The 23,021-nt window shown below is 46.3% G+C and overlaps 1 long non-coding RNA gene across 1 annotated transcript in view; it reads right to left on the bottom strand.

The window, feature by feature from the left end:
• Positions 1–15,233, bottom strand: part of LOC134462097 (uncharacterized) — a 154,939-nt gene extending 139,706 nt beyond the window's left edge. The window contains exons 1-2 of the long non-coding RNA XR_010037486.1: positions 15,128–15,233; positions 14,771–14,840 (exon numbers count right to left, since the gene is read on the bottom strand). This is a non-coding gene — a long non-coding RNA (uncharacterized LOC134462097). The remainder of the gene's footprint in view (positions 1–14,770; positions 14,841–15,127) is intronic.
• Positions 15,234–23,021: the final 7,788 nt, after the last annotated feature.

Below are 23,021 nucleotides of genomic sequence, written 5' to 3'. Positions count from 1 at the left end.
GTAGGACTTTGTGTCTGTTTAAGTTTGCATTACCTGTAGGAATGCTTATACCCAGGCCTCCTCCAGTCCAGAGTTTAGAAAAGGGTATTATTGTCCTATCTAGAGTTTTATATAGCAGAAGTATTGTTACGGATGTAATTATAACACCAATAGTATGGCATTACATAGTTGCAGCTATGTAACATCGTATTACTAGTGTTGTAATTTCACACTTCTACTTCATACTGTACAGCTCGGGTGCTGTTTGACATATCTAAATACTTATCATAATATAGAGTGGGTCTGCCTAAAACCATGATTGTGGGTTTGATTTACAAGTGAATGGACAACCTGTACTGACTAGAGTGATTAGATTCTTTATTGTCCCATAGGAAAATTTGTTTTCAGATCAGACAGATCAGTTCCATCAGGTTCAACATTAATTAGATCTTTGTGATTCACATCTCCTATACAATACATGTACATTTACTTACACGTATTAACATCCTCAGATAGCCACATACGCTAGGCCTACATATGCACACATGTACACGTCTACTGCTGACTGCTTCAGAAACATCTGTCGGCCAAGTGTTAAAGGCGCACAGTGTAATATTTTAGTAGTTTATTTCCAGAATTAATGCTGCCCGTTCAGAAATGTTACCTTTTCCACAAATACTTACCACCGCCATCAAATTCTAAGTATTCATTATGACTGGAAAAATGGCACTTTTCTTGCATGGAAAGTGGGATCTTCTCCATGGTCCGCCATTTTGAATTTCCAGAAATAGACATTTATAGCTGCAAACCTTCCTGAACCTTGGTCATACTAGTAAATACTAGTTTATTACTTAGTAAATATTCACGAAAAGATTAAATTTGGCAATAGGCAGCATACTTTCAATGAGAAGCATAGTTGCAATACCTACTCTGGCCACAATCTTACACAGTGCACCTTTAAGTAAGGTGAATGTAGTAAATGTGAAGCAGATGCATTGCCATCAAAAACACATTGTGTTGGCCCTTCCACGTTCATCACACAAGGCTGTATTTCCACATCTGTCCTGTAGGTGTCCCCCTGCTTTCCTCCTGCAGCCCTCCATGATAAGCGAGATTGATTTGGGCTACTGAAATGTAACCTGTCACCTTGACTGATCTCCCCCCCTCCTGACAAGTCTTCCTCCTCTTTCTGCTCTTCCGTTTCCAGCGCTCTCTCTCTGTCTCTCTCTCTCTGTCTCTCTGCACGCCCGTTTTTGATGAACGGCGGTGATGAGCTCTTGACAGAGGAGCAGTTATGGTTTTTTTTTAATTTAGCCTACTTGGCCCGCTCCTACCTCTGTCGGCACTGTGACAAAGACAAAGGTTTTTGGGGCGGCTGGGCTGGGCTGGGCTGGGCTGGGCGCAATTCGTGTGGTTGGGCCAGAGATTCTTTAAGTATAGAGATATGGCAATGTAATAGGTTGCTATGGGCACCTAACATGACCAGGTTCCGGTCTGCCTAAAGGGGCGTGTCATAATACTCCTAGCATTGAATAGAACAGTCCTTAGGTCTGCCTAAAGGGGGACCCCCCCCTTGCAATAATAGAACCCGGAATCAATGGGCCAATGGAACCTCTCTCTCTCTACTCTCTCTGGTTGTGCCGTAGATGCCTGTTTAGCGCCCCATCCCAAATTCTTCTTCACCACAACATCACCCACCTTCCTTCCTCCAGTCCCAAGACGTATGGCGTAAGGGAGGGAGGGGGTGGGGGGTGGGGGTTTGACGGGATAGCGTTGCACGTTTCCTCCGGTGTGTTGTGGTAGCAGGCAGGCGGCCCGAGACGAGAGGTGTGCGATGCGATGCGACGCGCAGTGTTATTGAGAGCCGGCGCTGTTATCTCGTCCTCGCGCCCTCCTCCTCCTCCTCCTCCTCCTCCTCCCTCTCTCTCTCCTCCTCCCCCTTGCTTTGATAAAGCTAACTAGCACCGGCAGGCTCCTGGGCAGCCATCAGCCACGTCCTCTTGTGTGGCCCATAACTCATCTGCAACACAAGTCTTATCAGCCCACGCTCCCTCCCTCAACACCCACTACCCCTCACACACACACACACACCATTCACACAAACACACACACACATAGGCTACATATACACACACACACACACACACACACACACACACACACACACACACACACAGACACAGACACAGACACACACACACACACACACACACACACACACACACACACCACATTCATACACACACACACCATTCACACACAAACACACACACACACACACACACACACACACACACACACACACACACACACACACACACACACACACACACACACACACACACAGACACACACACACACGGGCGCCTGATTCCCCGCTCGCAATCCCCCCCATCGCTGCTGCTCATTTCTCTGTGCTCCTGTGGGTCTGAGCAAGACGCTCGCCACAGAGGGCGTGAAGGAGTGAATGAGGTGGTGATATATGAACGACGCTATGAGTGTGTCTATATATGTGTGTGTGTGTGTGTGTTCCTTTCGGTGTGTGTTTGTGTGTGCGTGTATGACGGGAGTCCATTTATATGTGCCTTCACGTCGTCTGCGTTATGTGTGTGCGTCTCGGTGCACTTGTATTTGTGGCCGTGCCAGGTTGAATTAATGCAGTGTGCCGCGTTTGTCTGGGTGTTACTTTATCACATGAAGGGCATCGTTATGGCTGCATCTCCGTCTCTTTCCATGCTAACCCCCCCACAATCCACCACACGGCACCTTCAATTCCCTCCCACACCCTTAAACACACCACAACAAACATCCCCACCACCCATCCCCACCCCCAAAGCCCTCCATGCCTACCACAACCACAGACAACCTCCTACCTCCCCTCCTCCCCCCCCAAAACACCACACCCCTCTCCCCCACAACACTGCACCCCTCTCCCCCCAATCCTGGTCCCCATCCCCATTCCCCAAGCCTGGCAGCTTCTGCTCCCGTTTCCTTTCCTGCGCGAGCACGCGAGCGCACGGCACGTCACGGCGCACACATACGGCTCCTTCCTCTGTCATCTCGGGCCTATCAATCAAAAATGTATTAAGTCCAAAGTGGGGCCGATCAAAGGCAGAATTCCTCCAAGGAGAGGAGATAAGCCCTATCTCATTAATAAGTGCTTCACCATCAGAAGGGGGCCACAGCACTCGGCGCCACACCCATGCTCCTCGCCTTTGATATCTAATTATCCATCCCTCCTTTTCACCGCGGCGCGCGACACCCTCGGGACCGACCGGAGCAAAGTGACGGCTTCACGCCCCAGCACCTCGCCACCGACCGCCACCATTTTCACGTGTATGTCATGCATAAGCTAAGCACATGTTGTGTTAAATGAAAAAATTAAATGAGAATAATACAATGGTAAAGAAAAAACAGAATGTGAAAAAAACATGGTTGAGTGTAGAAGCAAGGTCATGTTTTTAGTTGCAGAGTTCGCTTCTATTGTAGATATTGTGTGTTGGACCAACCTACGGTGTGTCAAAAGGATTGCGTCAATGATGGCTTGTGGTTGTCTATGCCTTGCGTTGTCTATTGGGTAAGGGAATGGCTTTCCACCTGAATGAGTCTGAATGACTGGCCTTTGTTGTCCAATGATGTTACCCAATGACTGGCGACATCCCTGGCGAGCGAGGGAGAGAGAAAACGACATGCAATGAGATGGTACTTGGGCTGGGGGCCAAAACGTCACCGGGGCTTGTTAGTTCACCCCCTACCACCCACCACCCCCCACCCCCTTGGCCCCTGCCCATACTCTATTTACAGCGCAAGTAATGGAAGGCAAACAGAGGAGGTACAGCACTTCTTGAATTATTTTAGCATGCACAATGGAAACATCCACTCTGACGCTGTGGAAATGCTGGGATTTACAAAGATGCATCCATTTAGAGCGGTGAAAAGAGATGTGAGATATACGACCATAACACAGACAACGGAAGCTGATTGTCGTTCTTACCCATCACTGTTAGCTCACCGATGAATTTCTCCTACAAAGAGAGGGGGGGTAGAAAATAAAAAGACAGCGGAGGACAAGAGAGAAGGGGATAGTGGAGGGATTGAGAGAAATGGACAAAAGAAAACAGGAGAAATGAAATGGGGGGTGAGACAGCGAGACAGAAGAAATCAGAGAAAGGTAAAATAGGGGAGGGAGAAAAAAAGACAGACCAAACGATAGAAAGAAAGAAAGAAAGAGTGAGGGCCGTTCTCCTTCCCACCAACCACCTCCCTCCTCCTCCTCCTCCTCCTCTTTCTCCCTCCTCCTCCTCCTCCTCCTCCTCCTCCTCTCTCTGGCTCTCCTTGCCTTTCTGTAAGAGTAGCTCGGAGAGATAAGGGCTAAAAGGGCCGTCAGTCTGTTTTTGAACAATCTGCTCAGTGTGCCTGGCTCTGTCTGTCTCATCCCCTTCACTCTGCTACTGTTACTCCCTGGCTAATGGCACCACTCAGATTTCCATTGATGCCTCGGCCCGATACAGTCCATCTCATGGCCGTACAGTTCTACCAACAGGTCCCACGCCAGCACTCGGGTTTGAGGCCTGACGACGAGTCGACCCATCCGTCCATCAGACATGGAAAAAAACCCACAACACAACACAACAACAACAAACAGGCACACATAACATACAGTACACACGTACTGTGACACACACACACAACACGCAACGCATCATACACACACAGAAGCAGGAGAGCCATTTGCCATGAAAAATAAAACAGGCACAAAATCACGCACAAATCCATCCATTGCTTGGTGAAACAACTGTTATAAACACAGATCTGTTCCAGTAGAGCCCTATCTCACGCCTTTCGTTAAGTCTTCACGAAAATAATAGAGTAATTTTCGTGGTGCATTCACGTTATTGCCCGCCTTTCGTAAAGTCTTCACGAAAATAATAGATTAATTTTCACGCTGCCTATTCACTTGAATTGCCCCACTGCTGCTATGGTTATCCAAACGTCTGCAGGGGGCGGGGAGGGGGTGCTGATAGAACACTGCTGATACACTCGGGACTCACTAATTCGACGCCCTTTCGGTACTTACGTCTTATGTCCCCTAAACCTAAACCTAAACCTAACCCTAACCTTAACCCTACTTAACCCTAAACCTAACCCTAACCCTAACCTTAACCCTAACCTTAACCCTAACCTTGACCCTAAACCTAACCCTAAATTGCTTGTTTGAAATGTTTGATTACCATGTGACGGTAGGCTACCGAAAGGGCATCAAACTAGTGGGTCGCTAGGGGGCAATTCAAGTGAATAGGCAGCGTGAAAATTAATCTATTATTTTCGTGAAGACTTTACGAAAGGCGGGCAATAACGTGAATGCACCACGAAAATTACTCTATTTTTTTCGTGAATACTTCACGAAATGAGTGAGATACGGTTGCCCAGTACCACGACACAACGAACAACGAACACACACTAGCAGGAGATCCATTTGTCGCAAAAAACACACAGAAACATCCAAAACAGCCACATAGTAAAACGGGACTGGGTCTCCGTGTGACTAATACAGAATAGACGTGAAACAATAAATGGACATCATACAGCTGTTGCTAGAATCCTTTACCTGGAAACGACTGAGTGAATGGTTAGTAGGCTGAAACCCAGAACTATGTGTCTAATCTGCTTGTGTGAAGGAAGGACACATCTCCCATCAGTCCGGAGCAAAACTCACAAACAAAAAATCAAAAGGCCTGGCTTGCATTCTCTCCACTGCCCCCGCATCAGCAAAAAATGGAACTGATGGAGAATAAATACAGAAACATCAAAAACATATTTATCACCCTTAGCGTGTCAGGGTCAAATATGTAAGGCCCAAGCTTGAGCTGAGATGAGAGGAAAGGTCAATGGGCCGTTGAGGCCAGGGCCGGATTAAGATGTACCGGGGCCCGTTGGCTACAGGTTGTGATTGGCCCCCCAGAGAAGAAAACTCATGACAAAATGACATAATAATGACATATAAGTGTCATCATTCTGAGCTATACTTAAGTCTTTCAACTATAGAGAGGAGTATTTACAAGAGATGAATTTCTCAATGCTGCGTCTGCATTTCCGCTAAATTGTCTCCCCTCTTTCGCCAATCAGGTGGCCCCTGGCAGATGGGGGCCCTAGGCTGGAACCATATCTAGCCTGTGCGTTAATCGGGCCCTGATTTTTTAAAGACACATTTTGGGCTTTTTATGCCTTTATTGTGTCGGGACAGTAACAGAAGGACAGGAAATGAGCGGGGAGAGAGAGACGAGGAAGGTTGGGCAAATGACACAGGCCGGAATCGAACCTGGATCACCAGCGCAATAACCCAGTGCCCTATCGTTAGGTCACGGCTCCGGCTACCGTTGAGACGACGTCTTGCGACACGTGTGGCACGGCACGGGTGCCTGGATATGGCGCTAGCCCGCACATCATATCTGTCCGTGTCACTTGGTCACGGCAGTGTGCACATGGAATGTAGAATAGTCCTGGAGGCCACATAGCTGCATTTCGTACGCCGTGACGACCCTGTGGGTGCTGTGTGTGTGTGTGTGTGTGTGTGTGTGTGTGTGTGTGTGTGTGTGTGTGTGTGTGGCAGGACTCCAAGCCAGTGTGACAACGACACGGTAAGTGAGAAAACGACTGTGACCGCGTATTTGTAACATTACGTTTAACAAACGTGCACATTAGAAGAGGCTTTCCATGCTGGTCAATGAGGCAAACTATGAAACTATGTAAAACATGTTGCCTCAGGGTCAATTTATAACATTAAAATTTTCTATGAATTGAGGCATAAAATTACATATGATCCAAGCGTACAAAAAAGAACATAAACACACACACTGGGATTTGTAATTGTGTGCGAGTGTGTGGGTGTAGGTACAAATACAAATTCACGGCATGTTTTAAGACCCTAGTCCCTAATCACTAAAGGCAGAGTGAAGACAAACACACGCTTAGGATTTAAAACAGAGAAAAAACCATACACACACACACAAGAAAATAAAACCCCATGCGGTGAACAGAAATTCAAAGGGCCGCTTCAGAGACACGTGTGTCTCTTCATCTTTTCCCATTCCGTCTGTGAACACATTTCTTTCAAACAGTGTGTGTGTGTGCTTGTGTGCTTGTGTGTGTGTGTGTGTGTGTGTGTGTGTGTGTGTGTGTGTGTGTGTGTGTGTGTGTGTGTGTGTGTGTGTGTGTGTGTGTGTGTGTGCTTTGCTTGCGTTTGGGTAACACGCACAGGTCACAATGTTTATGAAAAAGGCAGAAATTTTAATCCAATCACAGAGTTTTTTTTCTTCTAACTTCTCTTTCATTTCAGCTTAGGATTGAAATAAATAATAATGAAACTAATTAAATTACAGAAAATATCATCTTAAATGTTTGCCTTTTCTAAAGAACAGAGAGGCATACAAGTAAAAGACAAATCCTTTTTGAAAAGCACCGTGAGAATTAGTTTCTGTGGTTTTAAACATTTTCATTAAATTAGACTTTAGAGTTTTCAATGCACAGCATACTTCTTTGACCATAACATAACAAAATATTTGAAACAAATGTCATGAAAAACCTTTTATGAATTACTGAGCAAAGTGTTTTGTTCAGTGTTGTTTCAAAGTTTCACTTGTTTGCTTGATCGCTTGGTGTGTGTGTGGCAGTCACATGAATAACGGAACGGAACAGGAGTGCGGTGCGGTAACATTTAAGCATGAAGCACACGCTTAAAAAAAAACAAAAAACACTCCTCTCTCTACCACCCCACCCCACCCTACCACTCAACCACCCCCACTCTCATCCTCATCCCTGCCCTCCTGCACCCCCCTGACCTGAAGTTGTTCTGCAGTCTTTTTAAACCACTCCTCTCTCTCTCCCCACCACCCCAGCCCATCCCAGCCCTCCGCCATGATCCCCCCCAATCTCATCCTCATCCCTCCTCAACTCCCCTACTCCTCCACCCCTCTGACCTGCAGTTGTTCTGATGCCCGGGGGCCTGAATAACTGTCTGGTGCCAGCCTGCTGGGCCCAGAGGCTGCTGGGAGACGAGGCAAAGGGTCGAGGAGAGGGCTGCGAGTGGAGAGAGAGAGAGGGAGGGAGAAAGAGAGAGAGGGAGGGAGAGAGGGGTGGAGGGTCAGGTCGCAGGGAAGGAAAAGAGTGAGGGATTGGAGGGATGAACTGAAGCACGGAGAGATAGATAGAATGAAAGAGAGGGAAGGAGGGGAGGAGTGGGGGGGATTGGAGGGACTGAAGCAGGGAAAGATAGATAGAACAAAAGAAAGGAGAGAGGAGGGAGGGTCAGAGGGAGGAAAGCAGGGACGGATAAAATGAAAGAGAGGGAAGATTGGAGGGAAGAGAAGATAGACAGAAAGAAAGAGAGGGGGATAGGGAGGCGTGTCAGCGTGAAAGGTAGCTGATAGAAAGATGGAGGGAGAGGTTCGAGATAGTGGCAGCGGGACACTCTCACTCTCCGCTTGGCTCCTCAGGAGCCCTCATGTGCAGTCACACCTGACCTCAAACAAAAGGGGGGTTGTGACTGAATGTGTGTGTTTTTGTGTGTACTGTACTGAATGTCTATGTATGTGTGTGTGTGTGTGTGTGTACGTGTGTGTGTGGGCACGTGTGTGTGTGTACGCGTGCGTGTACGCCTGCGTGTGTGTGTGTGTGTGTGTGTACGTGTGCATGTCTACATATGTCTGTGTGTGTGTGTGTGTGTGTGTGTGTGTGTGTGTGTGTGTGTGTTTGTGTGTGTGTATGTGTGTGAGTGTGTGTGTGTACGCGTGTGTGTATACGTGTGCATATGTAAAGCCAAGGCATCTAACGGCGCCCTTCTCCAAATTCCGCCCCCCTGACTTGTGTGTGATGGCTGTTAATTATTGTTCTCCACTATTCAAGTGGGGAACGGGTATCCTCTCGTTACAGAGTGTGTATGCTTAAACTTGAACCGGTAATGACAATAAAAACCGAGCCGAACTGTCATGAACAACATTGTAATGTAGTGTGTCCCAAAACGTCGGCACGAGAGAGATAGCATTTTAACCCATTAAGACACGGCGTTATAAATTGGTTGTTACCAGAATGGCAATGACCAAGTTGTAGTGCATTACTAAAGGCCCTGTGTCATGTCATAGTATAGTAGTACCAGACTCTCTGGCAGTACTATGGTAGTTAGCTTTCAATGACTATAACAGCGTGCCACTGGAGGTACAGCGTGCTGTGTGGGAATGAGACTGAGAATGAGAATAAACGATGTCCTCAGTCTAAATGCAGTGGCAAAACACTGCAGTGGAGAAAAGGACAACAAAAAAGCAGGTTCATTGACACACTTACACACACACACACACGCACGGACGCACGGACGCACGGACGGACGGACGCACGCACGCACGCACGCACGCACGCACGCACACACACACGCACACACACACCTTTGTCTGTGGCACACGTTACGAGCTGTAAAACACACTCCCATCGCACAGGGAGCAGCACCAAGATCAACACTCCAGTCAGACCCAAGACTGACTTGGGGATTAAGTTAAAAATAAAAAGTGTTTGGCCAAGGCACCCGTTGTGAAAGTGACTAGCTAGCCTCTCAGACAGACACAGACACACACGCACAAGACCCAAAGAGGCATCCCCCTCAGGGCAAGATTCTGAGGTCCGACTCTGGGCACACAAAGTGTATGTGTGTGTGTGTGTGTGTGTGTGTGTGTGTGTGTGTCAGTGGGGGTGGTAGTTGGTGTGAGACTGGTGTGAGAGAGAGAGTGAGAGGCTCCCTGGGTGGTTTGGTCCCGGATGACGGCAAGCCCTGCCTCGTGAACGGTCTGGTTGTGATTTTGGGTCAGACTCCAAGCCGTTGCCGTCTGATTGTTTTCCCCAAGATTCCTGGGAGAGAGGGGGGTGGGAGGTGGGGGTGGTGTTGGTGGGTAGGTGGGGGTGGTGTTGGGGGGTAGGTGGGTGGTTGTGGGAATGGGTGTGGATGGTCAGTCCCTTGTATTCTGCAAAGTGAAGGTGGTGACGGGTGGGGGGGCAAAGTGGTGGTGGTGGTGGCTGGGTGGGGTGGGGTAGGAGTGGGGGTGCACTTCAGAGCAAAGACACTCTGGGCCCCCTCTAGTCCTTTCCAAAAACAAGCAAACAGTGCTGTCCTCTGGTCTAGGCTGACTGGCCCATGCTGAAGATGCCTCCAGGCCAAAATGAGAAAGAGGGGCACGCCAAGAAACACTCAAACGCTTTCATGACACCAGGGATGCCCCCGGGACATGCTTTGAGGAGCGGAGCTGTGATATGAGGCGAGGCGGCATAGTTTACTAAACAAGACATACCCCAAACGCTGCCTTTTGCACCTCCGAATCGCCGGCACGATTTGTAAAAAAGATCACTCAGCTTGGCCTAAGGCGCAAGAGATCACACACACTACCAGAGGGGGAACAAAACATAAAAGAAGACACCTCACAAAACAAGGTAGTTCTAACGCTTGTGAAAAGTTCCTCTCCTTGTTCTCTACACAAAAAGTTTGAACCATCACTAAACATAAACACTCTTTTACATAAACATACCATTTTCTCCCCCTCTTTCGTTTCTTCTCTCCTGGGTGTAAACTGTATAGTTGCCTGAGTGAGTGGGTTAGTGAGTGAGGAGGGGGGAGGGAGGGAGGGATGGAATATGATTAGGTCTTCTGCGGGGGTCATCGGGAGGTCAACATAACGCCAGCAAAAAATGGAAGCAGATGGCGGTGGCTGAACGCCTCCCGAATCGCCGCCTCACATCTTCAGGGCCACATACTTTCGCCCGGTTGAGATGAGGGCTTATGTTGGTTTAGGGGCTGAAGGTAACTCACATGTTTTCCTGCGAGACTAGACAGTCTGCCAGTGCGACACAGGGCTCAGGGACGAGGAGCAGTCAGTCAGTAGATTTGTGATTTTGTAACCTTTTTTAAAAAAAAAAAAACTCTGCTCCTCGCCTCCTCTGCGCTACACGACATGCACAACATTCTGGAAACACACGTCGTCGGGCAGATAAACAAACATTTAAAAAATGGCAAAATCTTTTCTTTCGGGCGAAGCGGAACGACCCACGGTAGTCACACACCCACACACAAACACGCGCACGAACGCATGAGCGCACACACATTGACTTTTTCTTCATGTACGGCAAGTCCTGTCGTCCGCCTGTCTGCCTTCTCTTTTACTTTCATACTTTCTATTTTTGAGTTTTTTGTTTGCTTGTTTTTTTCTTATCCCACCATCTGGAATTCAGCTCCATGGTTCTGATAAACATGGGGCACCATTCCGTCTCTCTCTCTCTTTCCCTCACCCTCTCTCTCTCTCCCGCTCTCTTTTGCTCTCCTTCCACTGTGCCTAGATGTAATTGTGATTTAACAGAAGCATGACGGTGAGGGCACAAGACATTCAGCATGCGAAAACAAACAAACACGACACCAACATAAATGCACTTGAAATATGTGCAGCATCTTATCATCATAACGCAACACACACACACACACACACACACACACACACACACACACACACACACACACACACACACACACACACACACACACACACACACACTCCTAAATGATAAGTGTGTCTTTCACTCTGCACATTGCGTGCGTCGTCCAGTGGGACCTTAAAGAAACGACTTCCTTGTCCTCCTTGATTAAGAGTTAAGAGGGTGACCTTTCCTCATAAGGGTCAATAATGAGACGCTTTTCTGAAGCTGACCGGGACCACCCCCTACCCCCTACCCCTACCGCCCACCCCCCAGGGTCCATGGGCTGCATTTGTGTTCTGCGCCAGGCGGTCGAGTCCAGTAGACTACTGTGCGCTGTGCCAAGGCAGAGGAGGGACGCTGCCCAAGGCACGTCTCACTTGGCGCAATCAACCACACATTAATTCTCACGGACCAACGAAAAAGCACCAAGTGGTGGTGGTGGTGGTGGTGGTGGCAAAAAAGAGGGGGATGGAGTAGAGAAAAAAATGAATCAGGGAGGGAAGGAAAAGTGAGGTAGAAAAAAGAGTGAGACGTGTTGGAAGTATATAAAAAAACATTTTTTTCCTTCCAAAAAGGAAGAAGAGAAATATATTGAGGATAACGCTTCTGAAAAAAAATTAACAATACAAAAAACTGTGATATCAGTAGGAAAACAGAAAAAAAACAGTTGAATGGTAGAGAAAAGATGCATAGAGAGAGTAAGAACAAGAAGACAGAGAGAAAACACATGAGTAGAACCAGAGAGAATATGATGAAAAAGAGAAATCACCAGGAAAGAACGTGAAATCGAGAGTACAAAAGGAAACAAGGAGAGCAAGAAAAAACGCAAGAAAAGAAAGAGCACAAGGAGGGAGCGAGAGAGAGAGAGAGCACGACCACGAAGTCAGGCAGAAAGGAGAGATTGAGAAAAATAGAAAGAGAAATAGAAATCGAAAGAGAGAAAATGGAGTGAGAGAGAGACAAGAACACAAGCTAAGACAGAGTGTGTGAATGAGAGAGAGAAAAAGAAATAGATGTAAAAGAGAGACAGAGAGAGGGAGCAAGAAACAAATGGAAAAAAGGAGAAAGAGCCAGAGAGAGAGAGAGAGAAGGAGAGAGTGTGTGGGCCGCATGGCTGCACGGCGACTTAACTGGGTCAGATAAAGTGCATGGTGTCGGCAGTGGAGGTGGAGGCAGTAGGAGCACCACCACCACCACCACCACCACCACCACCAGCCAGCCATGTGGGTGCTTGCTGCAGGCGCTCGGTCAGGTGTGTCCAAACAGCGGCGGGGCGTGAGACAGACAGGCGGGCCGACTGGCGGGCGGGCCGACTGGCTGGCTGGCTGGCTGGCGTCAGCAGGCCACACGCGTGTCCCCCACCATGCACGCTGCTGCAGTTCAACTCAACTCAACTCAACGCCATGCGGCGGCGACAGGCAGGCCGTATGGGATTGGGCCGTATACAGTAGCTAGCCGCCGCCCGCTGCTGCTGCACCGCACGCCTTGTGCTGTGAGGGGGCCCGCATAGCATACCGCCGCGCCCACATGACATGCGGGCCCGGACGCACAATGGCCGCTCAGTCTCCCGCGGCACGCACCAGCGGCGCCAGCAATGCCAAAAATTCAAAGAGGGGACAAAAGGTAGAACACGGCGAAGGAGTGATGGGGGAGAGAGGGACAGAGAGCGAGGTGGAGAGAGGAGGGGGTAAGCGCGGGGAGATAAAGATAGAGAGAGTGGGGTGGTATGAGGGGAGAGAGAGGTTGAGAGAGCTAGAGAGAGGGAATGAGAGAGAGAAGTAGAGAGAGTTGAGAGAAAGGTGGGGTGATATGGGGCAGAAAGAAAGAGAGAGAGAGAGGGGGGGGGCTAGGCAGGCAGAAAAAGGCTTCTGGGGCCTAATCCATGTGGCCCTAACATGACACCTGCCATCTCCACACATAGAATTGTGTGCATGCTCACACATACATACATGCTTAGACATCTCTCTCTCTCTCACACACACACACACACACACACACACACACACACACACACACACACACACACACACACACACACACACACACACACACACACACACACACACACACACAGCAGAGTGATCAAAGCATACTGATCAGTAGTCATACTAATGCACATGGACCCCTGTAACTGCTCATCTTCAGTGCTGTCTGTCTGTCTCTCCGGCTCTCCTCTTCCTTCCCAACGGATTAAATTTCAAATGGGCTTGTCGTGATGGGCCCCGTCAATGGCTTCTGGCTTTAAATAAAGCCCGGGTTTGTTTCCACCTTCCAAACCGAGCAGGCAGCCACTCAGACCCGCGTGTTCAGAGTCAGTGAAATTTGTAAAGGGGCATTGACCATAATTGATACATTTAGCGATAGAAACAGAAAATTGGGCAAATTAAATGGAAAACGTGTTGTGGGTCTAGCGCAATATGGCAAAACTAAACCATGCCTAATGTTCATAGAAGTATCTTGCATAGAAGTATTTCTATATCTCAACTACAAAAATATATATATTGCCTATTTTTGTAATAGAATATTACTGCATTAGGCTTGGCAAACCATTGCAACAGTTTAGAGAGAACGTTTCAATATAAAATGTAGGCCTATCACAAATTGGAAGTCTGTCAGTCTACCTGATTGCATATCTAATAATACATATCTAATAATAACTATTAGGGGAGTAGAGACCGAGTTCAGGGGGACAACAAAGAGGGTATTGTGCATTTGTTGTGTTTAATCACCCATTATGAGGGCATGCGAGAAGAGTTTTAACAGGACGTTTCATCTTGACGCAGAATGCGCATGATGCCCTGCAATCAGAATATTTCTCGGACTACAATGAACAATCGATCACTTTTGTAATTTTATTTTTTAATATATATTTTTTAATTGGTCAGCGCACAGCAGGCAGCTAGTTTTGCTGAATAAAAAAAATATCACCGATGCTCACGTGGTTTCACACTTCGCTTTTTGTCACGCGAGTTGTGTCAGTGTCACAAGGCTACCGACATAAGCCTACATTGGTAACTTGACAATCAAACCATTGCAGGGATTAATTTCATATGGCAAATTTAATTTGGTTTCATTGCTGAATTGCTGGGAATTTGAACGGCATATTGTTTTTTATGCACCAGGTCCATCACATCCCCAAAAATATTTGGAATTAAGGATATTATTTGGGGCTTTCCAGCACCTCCACAAAAGAGTTAAGAGAGTATGTGTGAGGAGCTACAGTAGGCTAATGAACACATGGTGTTACATTATAGAGTATTCTATTCAACTCCTTACAAATGACACTCACCTTTTATATCCACAGAACGCACAGGTTTGCAATCAACTTCCGCCGGGGTTCTCCACACGTAAGGTGTCATCTGAGGGACGTTAAAAAAAATAAAAATAAAAACAATATTAAGACAATGATAGTAGCCTACTTAAGAGACGGGTTACTGGTAATTTCGCAAATGTCACAGAAATGCATTGTTGTGCTTTTTGTGCTTGAATTCTGTTTTTGGAACGTGGAGCTGACAGCCTGCCACAATAACTGCCGCCCTCCTGAACGCGGCAAAATGTTAAGGCCATTTCGCGTACCCAAGAGAAAGGCAAAGGGATATGAGGCGATAAGCCAAGCATACTTCAAAATAAACTCTTAAATGTGTACCTCGTATGCAAGTATCGTTGTAGGGTTAACGCTGTAGCTTAGGCTATTTGCAGTCTGGAAGTTGACGCGGGTTAAAATCTGGGCCTCCCCAGCAAGCTCGCGTGCGCCTGCCTTTATCATCAGCTAGCTTCTGCCGCCACCATGTGGTTCAAAAGCAAACTCGAGCAAGACGTGGATCTACACTACATCTAGGCCTACACATGTGGACCTACACTACACAGTGTTTGCCGTCTTTGGTTGTAATAAGGAAGCTCGCTCATGATTAATAGACCAAACGGTGTGTGGAGAAAATGGGAACTGTCATGAACACGTAGGTCAGTTTGTATCCTTTCTATCCTAGTCGTTTTATCCCAAAGCGAGTTAATGGCAACCGACATTAGCCTACATTTTGAGCCACATAGGCCTACAGAAAAGGCAAGGTAGGAAATTAAAGGTTAAGCTACTTTAGAGGTTTATTTTTTTATTACTTGTGTCTATAAAAGAGTAACCATGAAAAGACACAAAACTTATATATTAATGCATTAAATGACAAGAAGGTAAAGGAGCTCAACACTGCCGGGATACGGTGGGGTGAGAGACCACCATCAAGGCACAAGCCAGAACTTCAGAAGACGGTCTGCCTGGATATCGGCAATATCCATATCAGAGATCAACAGGATAAGCATCAAGATAGCTGATTAGACAAGGGGTGGGGCTATATTAGACCTACTACAAGTATATATCACCAATTAATTAAAATTAATTTACTATTTGAATACCCAGAGCAGTGATTCTCAGACTGTGGGCCAGGGCCCCCTGGTAGGCCCTGAAGGTATTTCCAGGGGACCTTGAAATTATTTTCTAAAAATCAAAATGTGTGTTTATGTGTAGGCCTGCCTACAGTATGTTGCTGTTGAGTTGTATTGTTTATTGGGTCAGAGGTGGGTCCCGAACATTTATGAACATTTCAATTGGGCCCCAAGTTAGAAAGAGTTGGGATCCCCTGATCTAGAGCAGTGTTTCCCAACCAGGGGTATGTGTACCACTAGGGGTTCGCAAGCACACTGCAGGGGGAAATATGTAATGTTAACAAATGTATGGAACTTAGTTTCATTGAGATGGAGAAAGCGACATAGAACTTGACTGGGGGGTACTCCTGGCACACCGAAAATGCATAGGGGGTGCACAAGACAAAAAAGGTTGGGAAACACTGATCTAGAGCCCACCAGCGAAATAGTAATTGTCCAATACTAGTAATACTGTACAAGCAATACCAGGATGTGCTATGGCTATGTTGAATCAGAGATAGGCTCTAAATTCTGCATTATACCACATTCCACTGCACACATGAATAATACTCGCTGACATTTCTTGATGTGCATTTCACAACATGTTCCTTAAGTTTATCTCTATTCTAATATGAGTTTGATAGAGGGTCTAGGTGTGCTCTGCCCACACCTTCAGTAAGCCAGCAGCACATCTGGACTGAATTAACACGGCTTAAGCACCTCCCGGCCAGACCCCAGATCTCCCAGCCCCGCCCAAGAAAATCCTGCTCAACTCCTGAACTTCCGACATGACTTGGTTCAGCGCTCGTGCCCCTCGACCCATGAGGAAACACATTACAGGCATCTGATTAGGGCCGGAGAGACCAAACACTCTGGAATAATTGTACAGTATAGCAAACACACACACACACACACACACACACACACACACACACACACACACACACACACACACTCATACACACACACACACACAGATCGAACTGTGTACAGTGTGGGTCAATCCAAGCCATACCTGTAAAATCAATGTGATATACCTTGTTACTTGAGAGATTGGTTGAGGGGGTGGGGGGATAGACCGAGTATGTGTGTGTTACTGTGCTAATACATCAAATTGATTTAAATCGTGCGATTAAATAACACAGAAAAGCATACTATAAAACAGTACTGCCTTGATAGAAATTTCCCCAATGTACTGAAACGAATTAATATAATGTAAACCAGATAATATTGGTATATTATACTGTATGTGAATTTCCGAAGTATGATAGAGACATGCAGCAGACCTAAACTTCTGGCAAAGGGAGCATTTTTATTATTTAGATACAGAATACATTCCCTGACATATGAAGGTATCTCCTTAACGTTTCAAACATTCTGTATACCCTCACCTCGCCTGTGGCTTTCTATGACCTTTCATGACTTTTGGCAAACTGAGCAACCTTTTGATTTAGAGAGAAATGTACGTAAGTCTGCAGTAATTGTGCCAGGAGGACTTAAATGGCAAGTGCACATTTTGCAGAGCCAATCAGCAGTCGCAGTTTTCTTTATAATGACGAGTCTAACTCACCTTTCTTGCTGTCGTAGGTGCAGTCGGATCAAGATCTCCTCCTCCATCCCCACCGCCACCAGTTTGGTGCGATCTACCTGCCTGGAGGTTAAAGGTCCAGTAAATAAGTTCCTGCTACATGGCAACGGCTGGCGCCACTGGATCCACTAACGCAAGACCCGGGCTGATGATTGCACCTATGCCAAAGACCCACCGGTACCTTCTATCTACCTTCTGTTAAATTTGTTGTCATCTATGTTGACATGAAATCGTTAAACCTAATTCCTATGAGGCTTAATGGCTGAATTTTTTTTTTTAAATGTAAAAAAATATATATATTTTTGGGGACTTTTCGGCCTTTATTATGACAGGACAGTATGAGAGGAGACAGGAAATGTTTGTGAGAGAGAGATGGGGTAGGGCTGGGAAATGACCCCGGCCGGACTTGAACATGCAAGTTCAATTGTGGGGGTCTTAATGCACTGTGCCACAGCGCCCCCCTATGGCTGAAGAATTAAATCCCCTGACACATGGACATACATGTATGTCTGCAACCTACCAAACATACAGTACACTATATTGTATGCTGTATGTATTCTGTCTGAATCAAAAAGTTGCTCAGTTTTGCCAAAAGCCATAGGACATTGTAGAAAAGTATAGGTGAGGTGACTTATGACAAACTTGAATGCATAGTCTATACAGTATACAGGGCCGCTGACAGCTTTGGCTGGGCCAAGGACAAAGTCATCTGGAAGGGCCCCCTACCCAATACATACAATGTAATAGGGACCCAATTCTGGGCCCCCTATCTCCCAGGGCCCGGGACAACATACCCCTTTGCCCCCCCANCCCCCCCCCCCCCTGTTGGCGGGCCAATACAGTACATCCCCTGACACATGGACATCTCCTTAATTCCCTTCATCATTCCAAACATAACATAATATCCTCAGCTCACCTGTGTCTGTCTATGACCTGCTGTTATGGCTCCATGAGCTCATTATTGTGGTGCTATCTGCTGAGTCTCATCTGTTACCATTTGACACCCAGTGTTTAAACGCAGCTGCAACACCTACTTTACAGTGTGTGTGTGTGTGTGTGTGTGTGTGTGTGTGTGTGTGTGCGCACGCGTGTGTGTGTGCGTGTGTGTTGAATCTGTTAGAAGGCATATAGTATGAGATATTTGAGGGGAATCAAACCTCATATTTGATTACCCTTGGATTTACTATTGATATTAAAGGGACACTGTGCAGGAAATGGTCAAAAAAGGTACTGCAACTATACTGCTCATTGAAACTGGGCTGCCTATTGCCAAATTTGATCTTTACATGAAAGTTTACTAAGTAATAAACAAATATTTTCTAGAATGGTCCAAGTAGAGTCATTTTTGCAGCTAAAAATGGCTATTTTTGGAAATTCAAAATGGCGGACCATGGAGAAGATCCCCCTTTTCAAAAAAAAGTCCCCCTTTTTCTTGAAGTGAATGGGCAGCATGAATTCTGGAAATAAACAACTAAAAATCTCACACAGTGTCCCTTTAAATATAGAAAGGGCAAAGTAAGCACATTTTGCCTTCTAACAGGTCTAAAAGTATCTATCAGATACATCTCACGCGCATGCACGCGTGTACATGCACGCGCACACACACACACACACACACACACACACACACACACAGGCCTCATTTGCAAATAGCTTTGGATAAAAGCGTGTAATTGTAATATAATGTAATAGAAATGATTAGTTGGAGTAAGAGTTTTACAAAACATATGCAGAGGTCAGCTATCCCCTCCCTTCATATTCACACAGACACAGATACAGCAGCCTGTGACATAAAGGTCATTAAAGCATACTGTAACCCTGCCCATCACATCTCTCTCTCTCTCTCTCTCTCTCTCTCTCTCTCTCTCTCTCTCTCTCTCTCTCTCTCTCTCTCTCTCTCTCTCTCTCTCTCTCTCTCTCTCTCTCTCCCCCCTCCCTCTCTCTCTCTGTTGTGTGGGTGCAGTTGTGTTTCCAGAGGATGTGTTGACACACAGCTGGGCTTAACCCATGGGCTAGCCAAAGAGGCCGTCTGAAGCACTTAGAGGATGGGAGTGTTGTTAAGATACAGACAGAGATGAGACATGTGGTGTGCAACAGTGATCTGTTCAAAATGCCTGGGTGTGGTGACATCAACAAACATACTGTAGGTATACACTGCCTATAAATACACCAAAAGACAACAAATAAAATGATAAAATAATCCATTGTGCTTTCCAATGATGTCATGGTTCACGGCGGCGCAAGGAATCACACGACCACAATGACCTTTCGAAAACAACTGAAACCATGAAACTTGCTTCATGCTTTTTCAGAATTGAATTTCAAATCTTTTTAAAAAGGTGTCAAAGTTAAACAAAATTCGATGGGCAAATTACTAAGTGCTAAGTAAGCTTACAACTGATAGTAGAACGAGTAGTATGGTAGTAGCAGTACTGCCCTACAATCTTAGAACGCAGTAACTCTGAAAACGGCAAACTGAGAAAAAAGGCTTCAAAGTTTTCCATATGGCGCGACAACTGTGTTGTCGGTAAATTGGTGGTGACACTTCCTGGTAATGCTTGTTTAGGATAGAAATTTAATGCACACAAAAAAACCCCCCAAAAAACAACATTTATGTGTCTTTTTGCCACAAAAAACAGAGTTACTGCGTTCTTGGCTGGTATTACTGCCACAAAATGGAGTTACTGCAGGAGTTACTGCGTTCTTAGCTTGTATTACTGTCTGCTCCCAAACCAGTCCCATTGGAACGTGCAGCAGTAACTCGCCGATTTACTGCGTTTTTGTTTAACCTTTTTTGGGTCAGTTTTGCACTTTCAAAATGAGTTTTCTCCAAAACGGGACGGTGTTGGACCACCATTTTTGGACACAAGACAAATGAGGTAGTTTAGAACCGATTTCCGATATAAATTTTTTTTCGACCATTTTGAGTTACTGCGTTCTAGTATTGCACGGCAGAGTAGGAGAGATACTTAATTAAATTAGAAAGAAATTAAGAAAAGTATGTTAACAACAGAGGGATGGAGCATTTCAAAATACATTACACAAATGACATCACACCAATATACAATAAGTATTCTGGGGGTTCCCAAAAGCATAGTTGCTAACTCTGTTTGTTACTTGTTTCAGACTATAGGTGCCACATAACTGTTTCCCAAAGCATACGTTTGTGTGAATCAACAAGGACTACTGTACACTGACATGGTAATTCTTGGCTTACTGCAGTGTATGGCATACCTGTATACAGCATATTCTGTATGTATCAGCACAACTTCCACTACTTATTTATATTAAGCTGCCATTCACAGGTATTGGTAAACGAGTATGTTTATGTGCTCCTTCAATTATGAAAAATGAAAAGTGTGGCCATAATAAAAACTAGTGATTCAGCCTGGATAAAAGTGAGCTGTTGCTTTTTATTGGTACAAGGTGCCCTGCCTGCCAGTGACATCATATCTGAGGGAGTTGACTTCAGCCTTGTTAAAGTGGGAGGGCTGAACAAATACAAGCTGGCAAACAAAAACACCCACATTCTCATATTCTGTCTTTTACGCACACAGACTGACACACACACACACACACACACACACACACACACACACACACACACACACACACACACACACACACACACAGCCTGAGACGCATATGCAGATGGCAGATGACACACATGCACACACACACTTTAGCCACTCTCACCGTACACAACCGCATAAACGCACACACATATTACTCACTTGCACTTGCACACAGTGTAAACCAAAGAACACACAGAGACACACAAACACGCACGCACACACGCGTGCATGTAAACACACACACACACACACACACACACACACACACACACACAAATACACTCCTCCCCTGAGGGTCTGGCAGCCAGGCAGTTAGATCAGGTCTGCTGGACGTGGTCCTCTGCTCTAGCACACAGACTCATTGATGCCCTCCCTCCTCCAAGACTGTGTGTGTGTGTGTGTGTGTGTGTGTCTTCCTCTCTCTTGCCCTCTCCCTTTATTTTTGTACTCGTCCTCTTTTTCTATGCCCTTTCTTGTGCTGCCCCTTTCTCTCTCTCCTCCTCCTGTCACCCTCAATCTTTCTATGCCCATCTTTTGCATCTCTCTCTCTGTCTCTCTCTCTGTGTCTCTCTCTCTCTCTCTCTCTCTCTCTCTCAACCCCATGGACCCCTCTAACTTAGCTCTGCCTGTGCTACTATCTCACCGGCTTCAATTTTTGGTTGCAGGCGAATGAATGGAAATAATTGAGATAAATGAGTCATTCGGACGCAAGTTACATAAGCAACAGGCCACAGCATAGACTAGCAGGCAGAGGCAGAAACGGCCGTGTGTTCTGACGTTGGGGGGGCTAGGTGCAGCATCGGTGCATTAGGCTCAACAAGACGGCTTCTGTGAGCCGCACACTGTACCATGGGGGAAGTGACGGGACCCATGCAGGCAGCGGGAAAGTGGGGTGGTTTTGTAGGGGTAGGGGGTGCTTACAGTTGCACCGCACTGAGCCCTTTTCAGCCACGCCGAAGACGTTATGGGAATTGGGCTAGAGAGAGAGAGAGTGTGTGTGTGAGAGAGAGAGAGAGAGAGAGAGAGAGAGAGAGAGAGAGAGAGAGAGAGAGAGAGAGAGAGAGAGAGAGAGGGGGTCTGGGTGGCGCGACAAAGCGTCCGCTGTTCCTACCTCACGGTCGGTTTATGGCTGAGTCACAGGCCTTATGTGGAGTATGAGTTGCTGTTTATATTACTGTATGCTGTGCCGTGTACAGTACTATGCTATATGCTCAGCAAATAGCGCGATGTGGGACGGCCCTCTTCAGGATGTGAAGAAAAATGAAGGCGATCGTAGGTAGCCCTTCGAGTCCCTGGTGGTGTTTTATGACTGATCAAGGGACCAATGCATACAGTACATGATGCATGCATTCGCTGTCTGCTACTAGAGGTTCGGGGCTGTGCACATTTGCGTGGTTGCAGCAGTTGTGTGGGGCTTTACAACATGCAATGTGGGTGTTCTTCTCCCAGATGACTTCGCAGCACCTCCAAAGGAAGCTGTTAGATAACACAACGTATCCTAGCGCTGTTTCTGTCGTCAGGACCAATTACGTCTGACATGACCATTTATTTGGTAGTTACTGCTGACATATTGTCAAGACTGCACTAATTCAAAGCAGTGTTCTTCTAAACTTCTAAACGAAAATAAGGATTTAAAAGTCAAATCCATCAATTAAGCAGATTCAATTGATTTAATTGAGACATTGACATTAAAACATTCTGTCAAAATTGATCATGTCACAAAGATCATTCAAAAATAGTGGGAACCCTGTGGATACTGGCACTGAAAGCTCTGAAAATAATGTGATTTTTATGGCCTTCTGCAAGTATACACATGAGCACAAACAGACACATACCTACGTACCTAAGTGTAGGTTAGATTTGCTGGCCAGTTGTACAAAGAAGCCAGTGTTGGTGATCTTTGACTCTCTCTCTCTCTCTCTCTCTCTCTCTCTCTCTCTCTCTCTCTCTCTCTCTCTCTCTCT

This window comes from Engraulis encrasicolus, chromosome 14 (assembly GCF_034702125.1).
Source record: "Engraulis encrasicolus isolate BLACKSEA-1 chromosome 14, IST_EnEncr_1.0, whole genome shotgun sequence".
Classification (NCBI taxonomy): domain Eukaryota; kingdom Metazoa; phylum Chordata; class Actinopteri; order Clupeiformes; family Engraulidae; genus Engraulis; species Engraulis encrasicolus.
Note: the sequence above shows the minus strand (reverse complement) of the source record. Positions and strands in the feature narration are given on the sequence as shown.